Source organism: Topomyia yanbarensis, chromosome 2 (assembly GCF_030247195.1).
Source record: "Topomyia yanbarensis strain Yona2022 chromosome 2, ASM3024719v1, whole genome shotgun sequence".
Classification (NCBI taxonomy): domain Eukaryota; kingdom Metazoa; phylum Arthropoda; class Insecta; order Diptera; family Culicidae; genus Topomyia; species Topomyia yanbarensis.
Window position 1 is genome coordinate 174,581,172 of NC_080671.1, and position 22,881 is coordinate 174,604,052.

Here is a 22,881-nt window from a genome sequence, read left to right on the forward strand (position 1 = left end):
TGACAGCGACCGACATATATGGGGTGTTATAGCTACAAAGCCCCAAACAAAGAATTATGTTCGGCACTATGCTCGATATTCAAGCATTCCACACGACGTTTTGCATCTTGTGGGATGATTTAATAATTTAATTTAATTGACATTTTGTAACTAAATACAGCTTCTAATCATTCGGTTCAAAATCAATGTTTTGCCTTTCATGGCAGTGATGCTGGCTGTACAGAGACGTCGTCCTTGACAGGGGGCTGGTTGGCAACGAAGGCCGTGTAAAAGTGCCCCAGTCACGGTTGGCGTTAAGAAGCCTCATCGCTACCGAACAGAAACAGTCGCCCTGCGAAAAATTCACAGCTATCAGAAATCGAGCGGGCCTAAATTGTGACCCAAAATAAACCACAAACCAACAAGTTCTTTTCAGGACCAGCCAATTATAAAGTATTATTATAAATGAAATTTTCCATTGCCTTACAACCTCCCTCCCCCTTTCCACCCGGCTTGAATAACTATCAATCTTGATGATGCTGTGCGGCGCGGGCACTAGTTTTTATTATAGTGGAAAATTTAGGTTCGCGCGTTTTTCCCAAAAGTTTTTTAGCTGTGCGTTTTCAAGGAAGTTGTAGTTGAATTCAAAATAAAATAGTTTATTTCTATTGTCAGAGATGGACCTTCCAACGAAAACTAGTCTGGCTCGCTCTGATTCGAATTGTATGGACCAACCACTGCTTTCACAAAATCTGTTATTTTCAGTAATTGAACATTCTACACAACTAGTCACAACTATTTCCAATCAGCGCAAAAATCGAAGATTTTCATTCAGTACAATAGCATATTTTCACTTTTAGAAAAACAGGCAACATTCTGGCCGAAACGGAGCACCTATATCGAAACGTTAGAAAACGTTCGATTTTTGTAAATTGAATCATTACACTAACCTGTCTACAAATCACACAAATAACTTTTTTATTTTGTGCCATTCTACTTGAAAGCGACGGTATTGTTCACAAGTGGCTCACTTACCATCCAACGCCCTTGGCAAGCCACTTTCTGATGCTTGTAATAACAAAATTTCAATTTCATTCTTTGTCGATAAATTGATGGCCCTGAAAAGGGCCTTTTGTTTGGGCAGTGTTCGGAATTTACTTGGAGCTGGTGTATATGGTAATAGTTTTGGTGCCATCGAAGACGGCGTGATTGGCCAACTCTTCTAGCAGCAGCAAACGGACGACGGTTTGAATTTTGCGGGAGATGCTGCAAACGAACTGCTGCATGCTGATGCTGCAAACGAACTGATCGTGACCAACAGCATGCTGAGTTTTTATACCTGACTACAGCACAATGTAAGCTCGTCCTTTTTTGTGTTGTCCTCAATATGTGTTTTTCGTAGCTCCACCCCTTCGTTGGTCGACCACATATTTTTGATAAAGAACAAAATTGAAATTGTGTTTTCAATACGGAGGTTATCGAACACTCAGGATAAAAAGAGTAATGTAATACGGCACCTTGATAAAATGTTTGTGAATTGAAACCTTTTTTGAATGCGCCTAGTAAACACGAAACTGTAAACAAACAAACAAATGATAACTTTTTCTTTTGTGAAATACGTGAAATCGACGATATTGTTCACAAGTAGCTCACTTGCCATCGAACGCTTTTGGCAAGCTACTTTCGGATGCTTGTAATAACAAAACTTCAATTCGATTCTTTGTTGATAAATGGCCCGTACCAAACAAACCGCTCGTAAGTCCACCAGAGGAAAGCATCCCCGCAAACAGTAAGCAACGAAGGTCGTGTAAAAGTACCCCAGTCACGGTTGGCGTTAGGAAGCCTCATCACTACTGAACAGAAACTGTCGCCCTGCGAGAAAGTCACAGCTATCAGCAATCGAGCAGGCCTAAATTGTGACCCAAAATAAACCACAAACCAACAAGTTCTTTTCAGGACCAGCCAATTATATTCCAGTAAGATATAAATGAAATTTTCGTTTTCCATTGCCTTACAACCTCTTTCCTCCCGGCTTGAATTACTATCAATCTTGATGATGCTGTGCGGCGTTGCACAGGCAGTTTCCATTATAGTGGAAAATTTAGGTCTGCGCGTTTTTCCCAAAAGTTTTTTAGCTGTGCTGTTTTCAAGGAAGTTGTAGTTGAATTCAAAATAAAATAGTTTATTTCTATTGTCAGAGGTGGACCTTCCAACGAAAACTAGTCTGGCTCGCTTAGAATCGAATTGTATGGACCAACCACTGCTTTCACAAAATCCGTTATTTTCAGTAATTGTACATTCTACAGAATTAGTCACGGAAATCAGCGCAAAAATCGAAGGTTTTCATTCAATACAACAGCAGATTTTCACGTTTGAAAAAACAGGCAGCATTCTGGCCGAAAATTTTGAAACGGAGCACCTATATCGAAACGTTAGAAAACGTTCGATTTGTGTAAATTGAATCATTACACTAAACTGTCTATAAATCACAAATAACTTTTGATTTTGTGCCATTCTCGTGAAAGCGACGGTATTGTTCACAAGTGGCTCACTTACCATCCAACGCTCTTGACAAGCTGATGCTTGTAATAACAAAACTTCAATTTCATTCTTTGTCGATAAATTGATGGCCTTGAAAAGGGCCTTTTGTTTGGGCAGTGTTCGAAATTTACTTGGTGCTGGTGTATATGGTAACAGTTTTGGTTTCATCGAAGACGGCGTGCTTGGCCAACTCTTCTGACAGCAGCAAACGGACGGCGGTTTGAATTTTGCGGGCGATGCTGCAAACGAACTGCTGTATGCTGATGCTGGAAACGAACTGAGCGTGAGCAACAGCATGCTGAGTTTTTATACCTGACTACAGCACAATGTAAGCTCGTCCTTTTTGTGTTGTCCTCAATATGTGCTCTTCGTAGCTCCACCTTTGTTGGCCGACCACATATTTTTGATAAAGAACAAAATTGAAATTGTGTTTCCACTACGGAGATTATCGAACACTCAGGGTAAAGAGAGTAACGTAATACGGCACCTTGGTAAAATGTTTGAGAATTGAAACCTTTTTTGAATGCGCCTAGTAAAAATGTTTTCCACTTCACTCCAGTTTGTTTCCGACCATATTTGCAATTTGCGTACTGAAATAAATCATAATTTAGGGTTTAACATAAATTGCTCTCCAGGGAGAAACAGTCCATGAAACAGAAAACGCAAACTTATTCTTTGAAATGATTTTGGTGGCCCTGAAAAGGGCCTTTTTTATAATGATACAAGTGAGTTCTACCTTTTCAACTTCCAAATCCATACAAAGTGCGTCCCTGCCGCTTCAGAGTATAGACGACATTCATTGCCGTTTGGCGCTTGGCGTGTTCAGTGTAGGTCACGGCATCTCGGATGACATTTTCTTGCACACCATCATCATTCGTAGATTAAATCGAAGATGCATTTTACACCACCACGACGAGCCAGACGCCGAATGGCGGATTTGGTGATTCCCTGCATTTTATCACGAAGAACCTTGCGATGACGCTTGGTACGGGAACGCAAACATGATACCGCTCATTGTACCGTCCGGACGAGCATGTTGCTCGTGTGGTAAGCGAGCACCCACTGAAACAAAACAAGCTCGCGTGACCTGTATATATAACATTCCCGTATGTAATGAAACGCTTACATGCTCCTTTTTGACGGCTCTGCGTGGGATATGCTGGCAAATTGCGCATTTTCCTCGCTGTTTTCTGAAAATCCTTGTTTTGGTTTATTTATAGTAGTCGCAGTAATTCCGAAATTTAATACGAAATACGTGCACAAATTTCCGATCAGATAGTGCAAAAATATTGCGATTTCGTCCAGTAGAACGGAAGATATTCGCATTTCAAATCTGGGAAAATTTCTCAACTGAAAAATTGAAACGGGACCCCATATTGAAACGTTAGAAGTATTCTACTTCAAAATCCTCGCAAAAAGGTATGTAACTCCTTAATCAGTATCAGTTCAATGATGTCTTCATGTTAACATATTTTGAAACGCAGTATGGGGGAGAGGTGTTATTTGTGTGAGGGTGGAGGATGCGTCGAAAACCCCATACCTTATTCTGGCATGCGGGGTGGATGAAGGGAATGCAGGTCAGGTGTAAGGGAAGAGAGGGGGGGAGGGGGCAAGAAGGGAACAAAACCCAACCGCAAATTAGACACTCCATTTGAGACATGGTTTGTGGTCCTGAGACAGTGGACAATATATTCAAGGACTCCTTAATTGGCCATCACTGATCTAGATTTGCAAATCGAATAGGATGTTTATTATTATACACTAACCTCTGAGGTGCTACGATTGTACAGGTTTATATGAAAAATTCCTATGCGATCACAGTAATCAACCTGTAACTTAGGATTAAAAAGTCACATCTGAATGACATTCAATAGCAGTTAATGGGAGTATTAGATTTTCCATTTCATCAAGTTTGTAAAAATTAGTCAAGAGTTCGCTGAGAAATAAGTATGATTGCAATTTGGCAAGTTCCTCGGGAGCATCAATTCGTAAGAGGTGGCCAATGTGGTCATCAGGGATCTAGATCCGCAAATCCAAGTGATGTTACAGCCTTTTTAACATGTATTACATCATTTAGCAGGGAACTACCAGTTTCTATGGGAATTTCTGTGACCGCACTCTTCAACCCGTAAGTTTGGAACCGGAAATCCTATGGGAGCGTTGTACCGTTCACTTGAAACTAAGTTTGTGCAATTCCAGAGAGAAGTCAGTGACATTAGAAAATATATACACACTCACATACACACATACATACATACATACAATTCTATTGAAAAAAGTCGAAAAAGAAAAAAATAGGATGATGAACCTGTTTTCCCTCTGTTTCTACTAACACCCTACGCATTTTAAGCCGTTGTCCCAAATGGTAGGATCATGATTGAAATATTCAATTCGAGTTTTGCGTTCAAACACTAGTATTCAAAAAATATCAACGTTTCCCTGTATCTGTCCACCTTTGTTTATTTAAAAGTGCATAACCTGAGTACGAGACTTGTTATGCATCTGAACAAATTAGACCATTCAATTCCACACTCAAATGTACACCATAAACGGCCACTTTCGTCAAAATGCAGTAACAAAATTTTAACAATTTTCATAATAAGTTGTGTTATAAGTCTGGTTCGTTAGTAGCTGAAATAACAGAAAATTATATCTAGAATCAACACTAGATACAGTTTTGAAATCTTTGACTTTTTTCATTTTTCTTAATTTTCAATCCCACTGGGTGGCTGTTTTTATAATTGAAATACAGAAGTCTTCAAATGTTCGTAAAAACCGATCCTGACATACTACAGACAAAGGGAAACAACGTTTTTCATCATTATTTTTCCTTTTTCCGAAAAACAGCATGCGGTCCCACCAAACTCAACTTGATTTTTTTGTTGTACATATAGGGTTACTCCTCTATTCATCCCACCCATTTGAACACATTAGTAACAGCAGTATCTACTATCTCTATTCAACGTATTAGCTCAAATGGTAGGATGAAGAAGGGTACGTTGTACACGAATGTTCGCTTACATTTTACAGGCAAAAATTTTATCTCTACTTTTCTTAATAACGAAGCAAAGATGATGATACCTATTTAAGCGCAATCCAGTCTTTCTAAGTAGAGTTATCAACGAAATAGTGCGACCTCCTTACTAATGAGATGAATAAGGGCTTGTTTACCCTAGTATTATTTACACTTCAAAACACACCCTTCCAACTTGTCAATCATCTTCTCATGATATATTGGCAAAACAAATTAAGCTCATTTATCAGAAATGATTGCCATTCCTTCTGGCTTTTCTTGAATGAGCACGACAATAGTGAAACAATTTGATGTTTCGTTGTTCCTTCGAAGCTATTATTCATTGGCGATACTGGGATGTAATAGTGCGTCAACTGGTAGTGCAAGACATGATTCCTCTTCCACTCGGTGGAAAATCGTAAACAAAGTGCGTTGAGATGACGGTTAAACTCCACTGGAAATGATGAATAACAAGATGTAGCTCCAGTAGAGCTCTCTGTGATATTTATTCCTTCTTGATGTAGAGTATAACAGGGCTAAGCAACCAAAATTTCACATTTCAACGGACAGAGCTATTGTTTAGAGATATCGTCAAATGTACAAGGCTGTTAAAAAGTTTGTGTATTTGGCTACAGAATTGTAATTTATTAGGTAGCGTACACAGTTCAATTCCACAAAATTTAATATTGAACGATTTTTTCTATTAATCCCAAAATGATTTACGAGAGCAAAAAAAATTAAGCTACTGAACTAAACTTTTAAAGAACTCGAAAATATGTTATCATTTTCTTGTTTATTTCCTTTTTCTATACTCGTTTATACTTAGGTACACACCCTTATACTAAAAAGCAACGCTTTGATACTATACTCCACTACAGAACTGAACCTTCTGCTGCAACAGATTTCGCAACCGATTCTTGATGCACAGTGCAATTGCTGCACTAGTGCTACCATCCAACAGACCACCAGTAATCCGTCCCGACTGGGACTGGAACATACAACGAGGGGCGTATGAAGCCAGCACCTGAATCGCCAAAATATTTTTTTCATATTGTTGACCATGCCATCAAACACATACCTTACACAGTAGCCTTCCAAAATTGAAAATATTAAGGATAACATGCAGGTAACGGGAGGGAGATATCACCCTTTTAAATCTACGTAGTTCCATTCTAATTTCTTTTAATATTCCAGCAGCCACGGAAACAAAAGCTGTATGTCACGAATTGATCAAATTTGAGTTCAAGATTTATAGCTTCATTCAAGTAATTATCAAGTGATAATGAATATTACATTTAGTAATTCATCGAACTCCCATTATGTTTAAATGCCATGTTGATTCGCTTCGGAATGGAACCATTAAGATTTTTAGAAATCTTGCACTGATCGTTCCTAAACGAAAACATAAAGTTGTCCCGACGATCATTCAATATTTGAATGATTATCAACATACAACTTTGGCAAGGAATAACAAAAGTATTTTGGACGGTATTAAATATCGTCAAATTCCAAGACCAGGAATCGTTCACACTAGAACTCTCGCTGGTGATGTTGGTAACAGGTTGGAGCTGCCATTGAACGAATACTGATGTGTGTAGTATATGTGACGAACTATTGCTTTTTTAATTTTCAAAAAATCCTTTTACTGGCCGGTTTGTATGATTAGATCAAATGCTGCGTGAAAATGAAAAGCAATTGTCTGTCCCACCCCGATTCCATATGATATTTTCCATTCCGAAAACTAGTCTGGCTTGGAATGCTTCAAAACAACCATAAACCTCTCTTAAGATGAAAGAAGTCCATTTGAGTGTTTGCGTTGGTTGTTGAGTTTAATTTTGAGTGTACTACTGTATACAAGTACCCTATTTTAGAGTGGGAGCTCCCGGACGAGTACGATTCATGAACGCGTGAGAGCTGGCGTTTGTGCGTTGTCGCTTGAGACAGCTTTTAGAAAGTTGTACGTTTTTATGATTGCGAGGTCGTGGGTGTGAAATGTGTGGATGTCAATGACTCTTGATTTTGTTTTTTTTTCGTATTAGACCGGGTATTCGCCAGGTGGAACATTTGCTAAAAGTTTTCAGAACTAAGCCCTACGAAAGTCACCTTTATCCAATTACATCATATCCAGCATTCAATAATGATAACATGCAAAGATTGCTCCATGCAAATAAACTCATTTCACATAACAACCTACACAACGACGCGTAAGAATACATTTCAAAAACTTCGTGTTTATGGATAACGGCAAAATCGAAATGCGACTATATGATCAGGCGCATCGTTCTTGCGATATAGCCTTTAAAACTGTCATATCGCAATACAGGAGAGTGGAATAAATTACGAAGGATTGAGGGACAAACATATTACTAGATACTCCAATAGTGATTACGTGGTGCGATCTTCCTACAACACAATACACTACCATTCAAAAGACAACGTTTTGCTCGTTTCAATGGCAGATTCCTTCCTACCCGTTCTATGTTAAAACGGTTCACGATCATGTTCAGGCAATAATGGCATCTGTAAAACCGCAAAAACTGTGCCCAGTAACTCCAAATCAAACACAAGCGTCATCAGTGAGACAGCAAATGATAAAGAATTCACACTCGTTGTTTGCAATGGCCAGAAGTAAGAAAGAAAAGCCAACAGCGATCATCAAGTATTGTACAACCACGAGGACAGGAAGCAAATATTTTTCTGATGCAAAAAAGAATCTCTACGCGTCATAGTAAATTGCGTGCACTTCCCCTTCTTCTGTGCTTACTATTTATGAGATGAATTCGAAAAACAAAACCCCGTTGTTTTGTAATTTACTTTTATGCCGTCGATTTGTATAGCACCCTGTTTATGCGTACACCTGTTTTTGTGAATTTGAGAACTGGGAAACATTTTCTTTAATTCAGTAATCATATTTCAACATTTTGCAAACAAACGTTTCAGGCCTCACGAATCTGCATCCGGATCTTAGTTAAAATTCCGAGATTCCTGGTCTTGTATATTTGAAATCTTTTTGAATCCAGTTCCCCATGCCTTGGAATCTAAATGCCAAGATTCAGTCTGCAATAATTTCTAAGAATCTTCCTGTACAGCAAGAACTATTAGTTCATTCTGAACATGCCATGAAAAATGTTAAATGGAAAACCATTTTTTCTGAATATTTTAAAATCATAATGTGATGAGCGAAACGATGATGGTAAACTAATTTTAGTTTGGTTTCATGAATGCGCACTGCTATTTAAAAAAAAAACAAAGTTCATAATTCTAACACACGAACTCTTACATCTTTCTGCACTCCACCACTCACAGAGGAATACTGAACTGCTTAATAAATCAACTTTTTCGTATACAATTTCAAATTGAAAGGTATACGGATTTTTCCTAGCCTTGGTCAGCTTATGTATATATGATCAGATAACCCATGCGTGATACTGGCAGAGCGGAGAGTTACATCTAACACCTCTTCCCTGCCAGAACGAGCACATGTCGGGCGATTTTCTGCAATGAGCATATGCAGATTCTTATTAAGCAGTATATGTTGCTCAAGTATTCCATGAATTCAGAGCTTCTCGAATTGATATCTTAGCTGTCCCAAACTGTGTGATGGGCATAATGGCATCACTGCTGATTCCCATATCTGGCTCCGTATGATACAACCCTTTTGAAATCATCAGAAGGTCATAATTCATTATTTGGCTAATTTACCGAGCAATAGACGCATTTCCTGTCTCTATTATCAGCAGTCATATTGACTGTGACAATCCACATATCGCCAGGTATAAGATCAGATATAAAACATGCGACACTATTAACAAGTAAACATGTAAGATGCATTTCTCGTGCATTAGTCATGCAATTTTTGTTGAAAGGTACGAAGATGGGTGTAAGAAGGTTTCCAACATAGAAGTCGCATTTATGGAAATACGGTTCATGAATCAAAGCTGTGGAAGCTTTCCCTCATACACAAGGCAAGATAGGTTAATATACAAGGGAGCAGGAACCAAGTAGATCGATTCTCAGTTGAGATACTTCAACAAGCTAGATGCTGCTTTGACCTGAGAATGATAATAGACTGTTATCAATATCCTACTGGACCATAACCACAGCTGCTGTAATATTAATTGTTTACACAATAAACTATTCAATCAAAGCACTAATGCTACAGAGAATTTTAAAACTGGAAATCCCAAATTCGAACCCAAGATTTCCAAAATTTCTGAACCTGAACCGGACATTTCTAGAATTAAACAACTCGACCCGCAACACAATTTTATGCAACTTCCAGCGTGTCAAATATCAAGCACTGCAATTTGATAGCACTCAATTCTAGAATTTCTAGATTCCGGTTTTTTCTAGAAGGGCTTCAGGGAAGGTCAAAAACGGTATACCTTTTTGATTGGTAATGGATACATTAAAAAGTATTCATATTCAACCTCGAAAAAATGCCAATTTAACCTGTTTAAATCCACCAAGTTGTGCGGGTGTGAGGTAGGTCTGTGAAACGAGGGATTAGTGAAAGAGTGGAGAGAGGAGCCGTGAGGAAGGAGAAGGAGGGGTTGGAAGGGGCTGTAACACCCAACTGCACATTATACCTTCCATTTGAGACTAGGTGAGCGCAAATAGGTTCAGTCATCACCGAAGTGGTTTTAGTTCTGGAATATGTCCGGATTTATCGATAGCGGACAATATATTCCTAGAATCTTTTATTTGCAATTAGTAATCTAGGCCTGCGAATCAAAGTAATTTGATGTTCATTTCAATAGATTTCAATCTATGACGGATTATGATTGTACCGGTTTAAATGAGAAATTCTTATGTGACTCATGTAACCAACCTGTAATTCCGGAACCAAAATTCAGAACTGAATGAAATTTTATCATTCATTTGAAATCGAAAGTTCTGTTCCTCATAGGTGACCAATCTGGTCAAATTTACTTTAATTGGTTATTAGTGATCCAGACCACCAAATGCAAGTAATGTTGAACTCATTTACATATGTATTACATCATTCGGACATCATAGTATTACCAGTTTATCTGGGAATTTGCTTTGTGATCGCACTCTTTAACCCGTAACTCCGGAATGAGAATTCAGACGAACTAAAAATTCAATTGCAGCTTATGGGAGCGGTTCAGCCAATTCTGAGAAAATTGAGTGACATTAAACCGTAGAATGTTGCACTGGGATAAAATATACCCCACACCATCTTTGGAGCCGTGTGAAGATGAGAATTCGCCATTTACTGATCCTATCCATAATTCAACTTAGAGTTCTTAGTAAGAGTAAGAAAATGTGGTATAACCTTTGCTTATAACCTTCGTGGAAGCAGGTGTCAAAGTTGGTGTGGGGTACATTTGTACCCCAGTGTACGGCTGCCGTTAGTGTTTCGTCAGGTTTCGTGCTGTCAGTAGAAGGATGATTCGTGACAATACCACTTTAAATACTGGTTGTTTTACTACGTAAGTAACAATTAGTATTATATATTCGTTTTTAATCATTTATTCAATTAATTTAAATTAATTTTTAAGTAGAAAAAAAATCGTTCTCATTTTTGCTGATTTTTATTGTTTATTTTCAATAGTTTTTCAAAATAATGACTCGCAAGTATAATTTGCGCACAGTATCTGCTGCAACAGTAACGTTGCGTGTTACAAATGTATTACTGATCAGAAATATTTTTTTCATTTCAATTTCCACCCCATTTAGTGGCATTTTCCAAAACCGGATTTTAAAACTTTCACTCTTCCAAATAATTGCATTGTTTCAAAAATTTCGAAATTCCATTTTATAGCATTTCTAGACCATTCTTTCAACTTTTAGAATCATTTGATTTTTTTCAAATTGGTTGAAAATTCGCAAAGTTATAGTATTTTTTGTGAAAAAAAGTCAAAACCACGATTTTCCATTTTTTTGTGGTCAAGCCAATTTATGTATCATTGATTCAATAAATTCCGTATTTTCTCTTACACAACTGTTTCTGCAGTAGAAAAACGAAGAAAATGATGTATTATACATTTTTTTTTGTTTGCATTTTTACTGCGAAAATCGCGATCAACCGCGTGGGGTACATGTGTACCCCAGTGCAACGTTCTAGGGTGGAAAACGCAAGTGCAACGTTCTGGGGTTAATTGACACACACATACATACAAAGACATTTTGCGATCTTAACGAACTGAATCGAATGGTATATGCATTTCACGATAGTAAACTGCATAGTTTGTCCTCCTCACGAAAGAAAAACTCCAAAAGTTGTTTCTATTGGAATTTATACGAACATTTTTCGACACTAAAACCACCGGTTATTAGGAAACAAAATCGACCGATTACTTGCAAAAATTTTTATGAACTTTCAAAAAAAATCAAGTTTTTTCATATATTCAAACATTTACCTGCACTCGATATAATCTCACAAACAACAAATATGAGTTAATATTGATGCCGGATAAAACATACGTTTCACTTGACAGAAAAAAAACAAATGCGTGTTCCACACACAATCTGACAAAAACCGAAGCATGCGCCCTGTGATGCGTTATGGAAGACTACAGTTATAATTTAGACCGCTACAGTTGCTACCTCTATGTTACACTCAGAGGGGTTAAATTTAGTTCATACAGGAAAACGTAATAAGATAGTATACAGCTACAGTGAATTCGGGCGAGTAAATACACGTTGGTCGTAAAATGTTGTGTAAAGGAGACGCATGGTGGTATGATGCACTTTTCCTGTTGGATTGGTCATTACATAGATAATCTCTGTTATTATTATTACGACCACTTTTTTTTTAATTTTGTGCATATTTTTTATCAACACACTGTAGTCCTTAAATAAATGCACAAATCGAAGTTTGCCTTGTTCTTCCGTAAGTAACTACTATCCTGGTAGCCCTACAGATTATTATGACAGTTTGGTTCGGTAGCTTCGCGGAAGTTTTCCACACAAATACAAACAAAGTACAAAAACAAGAAGCACACGCAATGAAAACGTCACGCTTGTCCCGCTCGGGTCGTTTCGTTCAGTATCAATCTAGCCTTACTCCTCGCGTGACATAAATTCCTCCAGTTAGCTAGTAATGTTGTGCGCATGGTAGTAATACATACATTTCTTTTCCCAGTCCAGCCAGAGGGAAAAGGCAGAAAACTTTGGTTACGCTTCATCAAAATTTTCCTCCTGGAGTTGTTTATTTTTTCGTTTGACTGTGCGATAACAATCCTCGACGTGGAAGAATAGCCTGCATCGCTGTTTGTTTGTCGGAAAATTAAGGTGCTATTATCGGGTGTTTTTGAAGATCCAAAGGAGTGATAAGCTTATTCCATTAAAATTAATAAAAATGCAGCAGTGAAGTAACATAATTACAGCAGTGCAGGAATAGTTACGTGAGCTAGTGTGTGTATAGTAAGGTTGTGTCCGAGGTAATGTTAGTGTGATTTGAATTTTCATATGCAATTGAAGCAAGGAAGAGATTTCGAAGCCGATACCAATTCGGAGTATTGACATCTGGAAAGCTTAGACTATGTATCACATAAAACTGGTATCATGAAGTTTAACTTTTGCATTGTGTACTAAAAAATCATATATGAACAACTGGCGATACTCTATATAAAGGTAGGTAAAAGTTGCAACATTGGGTTTATTTATATTTAACATTATGTTTGATCATGAACATACGGTATCAGTTTTGATATTAATAGTTGAGCTAAATTGTTTTCAGAAAATCGAAAATAGGCAAAAAATCAAATAAAATTTGACCCACTGTGTTCGCAACTGTTGTTCGAAACTTTCAAGGGCGCGTTGATTCTTCGCAAGCATGGTCAAGGTCTCGTGAAAATTCGTGTGCCATATAAATCTAAATTAGCGACACATATTTGAATTTCTTATCTCACAACCATCAAACGTCGCCTGAAACAAGAAAAGGTAGAATAATCAAACGACTATATGATGTCGAATTTAGGTCAACTGCCATGATATACGACATCCAATATGTCCAGAGGTAAACTACACTCGACTATGTTCCATAAGGATACCCTTTCTCACTTCCGTGACATTTGTTTTATGTGTCATCTACTGCGGAAATAGAGAAGCTTAAAATAGACATGTAGAAGTTGCAGGATATTTCACCGATTGGTAGTGAACAAACAGTACTAACAGTTCAAATTGACGAGGAATCATTGTCTTTTTATGGTTTTTTTTAATCATGTTGTGAACAGCTAACATGCGTAGAGTTTTGCAACGCTTCGAAACGCTTCTCACGTGAAGAACATTTCTTGCGTTCTAAAATTATTTTAATATTTGTACATGAAGCATTTTGAATTGTATATATCGCCGAATGTTTCGACATTCTTCTCTTAGATTCATTGTAAGGCGGTCGGCTCATGTAACAGTTGTGTTTACGCATTTCGGTGATTTTTATGGTGAACTACATAAATTATGTGTTCGGTATTTTCATATCATATATATTGCATTTTTGGAATGGTGCCGGTGTCAAAAAATGTTGGGCGATGATTGCCAGGATTCCGGATGTTCTGCTAATCTGAAATCAAAAATTCAAAGAGCCTTTTATTGCAGAAGCCAAATATTAAATATTAATTTTTAGGCCAACTTTTAAAAAAAATTAACGATTATCATATTTTCCCCATTTTCTTCCAATTTAAAAAAGGACGCAATAATTCTAGTCCAAGCTGAAATTTTTGATGTACTGGATCAATAAAAAATGGGTTCAACCTGTTGATTATATTTTGTAATATCGCAACAGATTATACAAAAAGATCATTATAGAAAACATCATTTAAGAATTCAAGTATGCAATACACAACGGGTCTTCCAACCCACCATAAATCAGCTGTATTCTGTCCAAAAAGACACTTCTCTTCTGCTTCTTAGAAATCCTGTAAAGCGAATTTTTATCGATTTTTTACATTCAACTCAAATATGGGAAAAATGATAGTTATCCTGGTTAATGAGCACAGCACAATTTGAGTTCCTCTTGCGATCCCAAATGGCTTTGCAAATGGGGCAATTGGTTGTTCCCTGCTTTCCGCATAGTGTTTAACCCTCAAAAATGCATGCTAAAATTGTGACTTCAAGAAGCATCGCTCCTAAGAACTAATGCAATCAAAAGCCTCTTTTTTGAATCGTTTTTTCAGCGAGAGAATCGAGAGCCCGAAAACGCTTGATCATTTGTATTTCAAATTACAAGGTCATTGAAACTAGAGATCTGTAACTAGCCGGGCCTCTGAGACCCCTTTCCTTTTTGAGAGTTAGAGATTGTATGGAATAATCTCCTTTTACCCTATCAATCAATTGAAATAGCATCTGAGCTTACTTTGACCCTTGACTTTGAGAATAAAAAAAACCTGTTTTAATCCACCTAGTGGTGCGATTGTGCCTTTCTCATTTACCTAAACTAGGATTCATTAGCTGGTTACGTTCAATATAATTGTGGAAATGTCTATTACATTCTTATACTTCGCTCGTACTACACGATTACCAAATCGACGCTAACTCACTTTAAACATATAATATTTAATTCGTTTATTTAGCATGAGTTCAATGTTATATTTATGGGTGGGGGCTACCAGAGTGGGAGTCAAAGATATGTCAGAAATCCTTTATCTTATTTCGGTATGCGGGGTAGCTGAAGGGAATGCAAGTGTGAGGGTGGTCGAAGAGGAGAGAATAATTAAGGGGGAAGGTTTAAGGGTAAGAAGGGGGGGGGGGGATGAAACAACCAACTATACCTTCAATTAGAGACTTGGGTTGAGATTCAATCATAAGAATCGATGCCCGGAAATCGGGGCTTCCGGAATTGTCAATAGTGGACAATATATTCCAAGAATCTTTGATTGGCAATCAGTGATCTAGACCAGCGAATCGATGTAATTTGGTGACCATTCCAATAGATTTTTAGCCTCTGAGGTATACGATTGTACTATTGTTCTATGTGACCGAAATAACCAACCTATAACTCCGGAACCAAAAGTCAGAACTGAATGAAATTTTATAGCAGCCAATGGGAGTATTATATCTTTCATTTGAAATTAAGTTTGTAAAAATCGGTTAAAAGCTTGCTGGGAAATAGGTGTGACATTAGCTCGGGAACTTGGCGAGTTCCCCGGAAGCATCAAGATCCGTCATAGGTAGCAAATGTGGTCAAAGCTACTGTGATCGGACTCTTAATTCCGGAATCGGATCAGCTAAAAATTCAATAGCGTCTTATGGGAGCGTTATACCGTTCACTTGAAATAAAAAAAAATATTTAAAAAATAATTGGGCTTTGAAAAAGTTGCGAAAACCGCTTATATACGACAATTTTGCTCAAAAATGACAATTTTTCATAAATCGCATTTGTGGAACCTCTAGATGATATTTTTTAGAAACGTGATTTGTTTTACAAAAGTGCTTAAAACATGCTTATCTTTCATTATAGGGTTGAGCATCATGACTTTGCGAACATCGATTATTTTTTTGGGACAGCCCAATATACGTGTAATCGCTTTTAATTCAAAATTACAGGCTGAATAAATGAATTACACGCGTGCCTGGCGCGCTCCCATTCATTATCGTTTGATGCCACAAAAGCTGCAACAGCCATGTTGGTCCGTACGAGTTTGCGGTCGAAATCTGTGCGTGGTGAGGGTGACGTTCGGCGTGGAATAACTTTTTTTTTCGAGAGTTGTCCTACTGGAGCTGTAGAGCTAGATTCTCGGAAGGGCTCCCCGTCAGAATCACATACTACAATTTGCAGACGAGACAGGCAATGTCGCCCAATAAAACACTGCAATAGGCCAATTGTAACGGGCCGTGATTCTGAATGTGATATTCTTTGTACGGTTCAGGCATGTGCGGGCGTAGGGACTCGGAATCGCGTGTATCATCGCGAAGGGCTCGAATATTTGTACGTTAATGTGCTCGATCGCGTGTGCGTTTGTATGTCGCGTGTGCTAACGTGTAACTTCGCGTGCATAAATTCTATTTCATAACCGTGTGCCTTTCGCATATTCGCGTGTGTTCTAGAATGATCGCACGCGGACCGTGAATCTGATACTGAATTTTTTGTGCACGGTTCAGATTCCAGAAGGAAGTGGGCTCTTCCATATCATTAGAGATCCCAATCATGTCGTCGTAGAACGCGTGGTCTAGTGGATATGAGCTTTATTTTTTTTTGATTGGTCCAACTGAATGTATGGACCAAAATTGCTAGAATAAAGGTTAAAGATTTCCGGACGTGACCGATTCATGATCGCGCATTTGCGGGTTGGCGTTTGAGATCGCGTTTGTAACTTCGTAAGTACTAAAACGTTCACACAATTGCCGCAGTGTTATCAAGTTTACGCGATCGCGGGCATAGGTGTGCGTAGATGATCGCGAAGGGCTTAAGCGTTCGTATGTTGACGTGTTTGTCCCGTGTGCTCGCGTGTATGTGACTTCGCGTGTATAAATTCGATTTTGAAACCCTGCGGCGATTTATATATTCGCGGACCGTCATTCTGATCTTTAGTTTTCGGTGTACGGATCACATTCTGACAGGGAGAGAGTTACCCCATATCACTAGAGTTTCCGGTCATGTCGCCATGGAACGTTTTGTCTAGTGGATATGGTAGTTATTTTTCAATTTTATTATTTTTTTAATAATTAACAAGGACCTAGATTGTTTGTACCGGGGATAGATACTTCCGGACGATCCCGATTCATGATGGCGCGAGCGCGGGAGTTTGTAGGTTGACACTTGAGATCGTGTTGGTAAGTTTATGAGTGCTGAGATTTTCACCTTATCACCGGGGTGTAATCATGTTTGCGAGTTCGTAGGTTGCTTGGAAAATCGCGAGGGGCTCTAACGTTTGTGCGCTGACGTGATTTTGTAACGTGTGTTCTTGAATGGTTGCGCGAACCGTGAGTCTGATATTAAAATTTCAGTGCGCGGTTTGAATTCTGGCAGAGAGTGGGATCGTTTATATCGATAGGGTTCCCGGTCATGTCGCCATGAGACGTGTTGTCTAATAGGTATGGGCGTATTTTCTTAATTGGTCCAGCTGAAGGCATGGACCTAGGCTTCTAGGATCAAGGATAGACTTTCGGACGTGACCGATTCGTAATCGCGTGCACGATGGCATTTTTGTAGGTTCCCGCTGAGACCGCATTTGAGAATGTGTGAGTGTTAAGACGTTCACTATCACCATCGTTGTTGATTCAGCTGAAGGCGGGTGTAGAATGGCAGTATAGGACTCGAAAAGAAGAAATAAAAGACAATATATGAGAGACGTAATAGATTACATAGGTACAAGATACAGCTGAAGTTATGATCATCACATGAGACATACATTAGTACTTCAAACACTACTAATACTTGAATAGCCAATCACCACACATAGCACATCCTTTCTCAATTATCTATTTGTTACGGGTTGATTGTTGGTTATGAGCTGGTGAATAGAGGAAAGGTATAGAACAGACAAAAGGCTCATATCAGCCCTCCCGGCCTCCTCGACACACCACTATCGAGGCGTATTGTAATCAACATCTTGAAGTGGGCTTCTTATATAAATCAAATCCTCAGTAGTCATAATGTTTGGTGGATTATTAACATGAGAACTAATTAACCTCTAGTAGTAGAACTTGGTGCAAATAAAAACTAAAAAGAGCGAAGGTCCTTATATTTAGATAACTCTATTGAATATATTGTGGCTTGATGATGTTTACAATACCGTCAATCCCATCAACCTGCGAGAGGGGACGTTCGGCGTGGAATAACTTAATAAAAAATTACGGGTCATTTTATTCAAGTAGTAAATAAGTATTTTTGCGAATGAAAAATTTGTCGAGAAGACCTTCTTTCATGTCTTACTAGCTAATACCTATCGTGCGTAGCTGCGACTTTCATCGAAATAGGAGGAAAACACAATTTGTTCCGAAGCGCCATCTGACGGGCAGATAATCGGTTAAGCCGTTTGGGAGTCTAAAAATCATATACATATAAACATTGACATTTATATAATAAAAGATGGATAGATATACGATTTATAAAAAAATAAACGAAACTAGGTCTTTCCGGAACAGAAAAACATTGCGATAAATTTTTACCTCTTGACGATTTCATTGCTGATTTAATGATTAGAATTGAATTACAATTAGAATCGGGCTAAACTTTTAATGGCAGTATTTTCGTCAACAAAAATCCGCAAAATCCATTTATCGAAAAATTGATCTATCATTACTATCGAAAAATCATAAAAATTGTAATTTTATTTATTTTGGGCGTTTGGGTAATTTTTACTCCGCTTCATTTCGCAACTTAAAGCAAATGCATTGAATTTACTTCAAACCAAAGGAGGCATATTCAATTTTATTTATAGTCATGACGATAATGAATTGTTCAAACGTGAAACAGATCATCAGATATTGTTACCAACGGTACCACCAGTATCAAGGGCAGGGAGAAATGGAAGATCAACAAATACAGTTGAAGAGCTGAACGCTATTGAAAATAAGTTTATGTATGTAATTAGCATCCTTGTACTTACTCTCCGTCGCTTATTGAAATTGTCCTCTCTTAGATTAGGAATCTGTTAAGTCTTAATTGTAACATCTTGAAAAATCGGGCATGCTTGAAAACAACATAAGCAGTCTTTTCGCAGCAGTTGGGCAAGTCGTATATTTAGATTGACCTTCATCTTAGGTCCTGTACCCCCAGACCAGAAGCCTGTTGTATTCAAGTTAAGCTATGCACTGCTTTTTCATTGATTGTATTTCATTTCGTGTTGTTTTATGTGTAATCTAGTTTGATTGATTGTTCTTGAAACTTCGTAGTAGTAGATTTAGTACTTTGGTGCACTGTTGTTTTAGGTTCTACTCATTAATATAAATGGCGTACTTTCTTATTTCCGAATTCGTAGATATTGAAAAGACAACTAAATCAGAAACGATCTCTTAATACAGCTAAGACCAAACCAACTTATGTGTCTTGAGATTGCTTTTCAAAAAAGGGAAGGAATGTAACCAAAAATGGCATCTTCCGTGTGTCTCTAGTACGTCAGGATCTGTTTTATGGCCATTTTAAGACATTGCAAACTCAATTATCACACGGCAACTTTATAGCACACTGAGTCATTTTCATGTGATCTTTGTGAATCCGTCTACGGAACCTCATATCATCTGATATGCAACTGTCAAGCAGTAGCGCAATTGCGATTTCGAGTTTTCGGCCGTCCTAACATAGACGACTCCGTGTTTGGACGACTGAAACTCAGAGACATACATATATTCAATCTGGTAAAGAGCTTTAGGCTTACTCGCGAGCGATTTGAACTACTTGTGACTTTAACTTACCTATTGTTTGTTTTGTGCTGTTATTTTTCCTACCCTTCCAATTCTACTTCCTTCCTCCTGCCGCTCAGGAAATTTTGAGAAGACACGGCAAGGTACAAATCCATGACTATATACGAGGAACGTGCCATTTGAGCCAATATATTATGATTCCTGATAATCTCCAAAGTTGGTTTGGAAATTATGGGACACCAAGACAGTAAGCAGTAAAAACTGTTCTTGAACAACTTTTTCAGTATTTTTAACTTTAAAAGTGCAAAACTTGAGAACGCGACATTGTGTACAAAATCTAATTACGCAATTAAATTGAATACTCATAAAAATCGATCCGAAACGTACGTAAAATGCCATTTTTCATTATTTTTAATCTACTTTCCGAAAAACAACGGTCACAGCACACTCCAGTTTTTTGTCAAACAGGGTTATTTAAAACATAATTTTATAATATTTAAGATACAAACGGCCACTGGGAAGTGTCTATGAAATTGAAATGAACAGATTAAATAACTCATCAGGCATAGATTATAATTTTTCTTTTAACAATAGGGTTATGAGTCTATTTTTACGCACTACCCGGTTAAAGTCGTTGGTTAGATTAGTGTTGGTTATCTTTGTTGAATGCCATAGCTCAAATGATAGGGTGCGAAGATTTCATCATTTTCAAATCATTTTAGTTATTATACTGTTTCATGGGAACAAATCATCGACCAATGGTACCAATGTCTATGCATTACATCGGTTGTGGAACGAGGAACTAAAGCCAAAATAAGATCACGACCTTATTTCTAATTCAAACAACTCCAATCTATCTCTCATTCAGCAAAGTTTTTTTTTTAATTCGCCGAATAAAAAAATAATTCACTTCCCTAATGCAAAAAAATGTTGTTTCCAGTTCTAGAAAAAATAAATATTTCCTCTATTTTAAACAGTATTTAAATATTGCTCTCCAAGTTTAATGTAATTTTGAATGGTAAAAATTTTGGCCATTTAAAACTTCCGCAACGTTCTGTGTCAAATAATCGTACTAAATAAAACAAACAACCGTCTACTAATCGACCGAATGACTACAACATAATAGCATCTATGAGTTCATTTGCGATAAACAATAGCACATTTAATACGTAATCATCGTTATCCTTCTGAATGTTGGTTGAATGTACGTGAAATGCTGCATTAGCATCAGTCCATTATTATTGGAACAAGATATGTCCAGTAGCTATCTCATCAACAATGAAGGAGTCTATGCTACACCGACCGTCTAAGTGAGGCAATCATCACCCTATCCTAGTTGGGATAACAACTAGGGTGATGAGCCTATTTGCACCATGTTTCTATTATCACCCTACCCATTTGAAGCCGTTGGTTAGAGCGGTGTCTGCCATCTTTGTTCAACGCATTGAGTCAAATGGTAGCGCAACAATAGGGGCACTCGATTCGAGTTTTCATTGTGCTCAAACACGAGAATTTTACTGTTTTCAACGCATTTGTGTTATTATATTGGTTCTTAACAACGAAGCCAAGCGGTTCATGTAAATTTTTACGCATTCCATTGATTGTAAGGCAAGAAATTACCGGATTAGTGAGGCACCTTGCTTAGTATGGTGAAAATAGGCTCATCACCCTATAGTGATCCTTTACCGACAACACTCAATCGATGCTTGCTTGTAATGACGGTACTGAAAGTGTTTACTAGGGTGGATTTATTTTTTTTTAATTGCATCACATTGTTTGTGAAGTTTCATGTTGGTTGACCTGAATGACGCCCACGGTCAAAGGTCGCTAATAAAAATCTGTAAAGCTACAATTCAATCCGATTAAGACTAAGCCGATGACTTATCTAAACCGGGTGGATTCTCCTTCAAAGACAAAAGTATTACGTAGCGAAATAGATAATTCAAAGTCATATCGTCGCTGTTGTGCTATGTTATGACAAACGTCATTTTGAGGCAATCTGAGTTATATATACCACATTACTCGTCTGAAAAATCTGTATAAAGTGCCGTTTTCAGAATTTTGGAATTCTGCTTGGTTATTGATATATAGCGACAGACGTGCTGAGAAATTGAGTTTTTGATTCAAATCACTGTGTCTTGGGATTGGCTAAAGTTATCTTGATGTTTAAGATGTTTTTCTGGGTAAAAATGTTTGAGAAACACAATGGCATAATAATTTTCAAAATAAAAATACACGAATTGTGAGAAATATAACGACACAGAACAATTAAAACAGAGAATTCTGAACCCCCGCAAGGATGCTGAATACTCTGCAGGTGCTACAATAGCAGGAGTAAAACTTCCAAACCCCGGGATTTAAAATTTTAATTTAAACTGTGAGCAAATATACTAACACCCCCAAGGGGACATTGAGATAACAGAACGACAACACCCCCGAAGAGATATTGTCATTCAAATACTATTAAACTAAAGCTCCTTACCACACTGGGTTAGCGACAATAGCATATTTTTGAGTTTTAGCTTTCCGTACATAGGTTCATCTATGTATGGAGAACCAAAAATCCGGATACGCAATTGCATTACTACAGGGCAGTTGCATATCAAATGACGTGATGTTCCGTAATCAAATTCACAAAGATCACATGAATAATACTCAGCGCGCTGAATAATAGACTGACTGACCAGAATACTGCAGTTGTGCTTGAAAAAATGCAACAAATTTTTTAACATTTTCGGACTCACATCCGGTAGAAAAGTCTTTGTTTGTATGCAAGTTAGCATGCTACGCTAATGGTTGGCATGTAAGGGTGCAGCCCAAGAGTAAACATTTTTATTCACCCTAATATGTATCTGTGTTCGCCTACGCTTCAAGAGCGAATCATGTCAGCTAGATACATCCAACTGTAACTAATTAGTCACCCGCAATCGGAGATACACTGTGCTGTTGTCGGTACGAATTCGTCATGCATCGCATGAAATGGGCGTCAAATTGGTAAAATGCTGTTGAGATGACTCGAACAGGAAATGGTCAGGAAACTAGAAACATTCGTACACTGCTGGAAATAATGTGCGATTCAA

General features: G+C 37.8%; 2 protein-coding genes across 3 annotated transcripts in view; one reads left to right on the forward strand and one right to left on the reverse strand.

Annotated features, from left to right (window-relative positions):
- LOC131682173 (phosphopentomutase) overlaps positions 1–22,881 on the reverse strand; it is a 207,858-nt gene that overhangs the window by 22,549 nt on the left and 162,428 nt on the right. The window contains exon 1 of one of the 2 annotated variants that reach the window (XM_058963451.1): positions 11,920–12,043. The exons of the other annotated variant lie outside the window; for it this stretch is intronic. The gene's annotated coding sequence lies outside the window, so the exon portion shown is untranslated. Of the gene's footprint in view, positions 1–11,919; positions 12,044–22,881 lie in introns of those variants that run through there. 2 annotated transcript variants of the gene reach the window in all.
- The window catches only part of LOC131682176 (START domain-containing protein 10-like), a 42,691-nt gene continuing 32,330 nt past the window's right edge, over positions 12,521–22,881 (forward strand). Inside the window, exon 1 of the mRNA XM_058963464.1 lies at positions 12,521–13,135. The gene's annotated coding sequence lies outside the window, so the exon portion shown is untranslated. The remainder of the gene's footprint in view (positions 13,136–22,881) is intronic.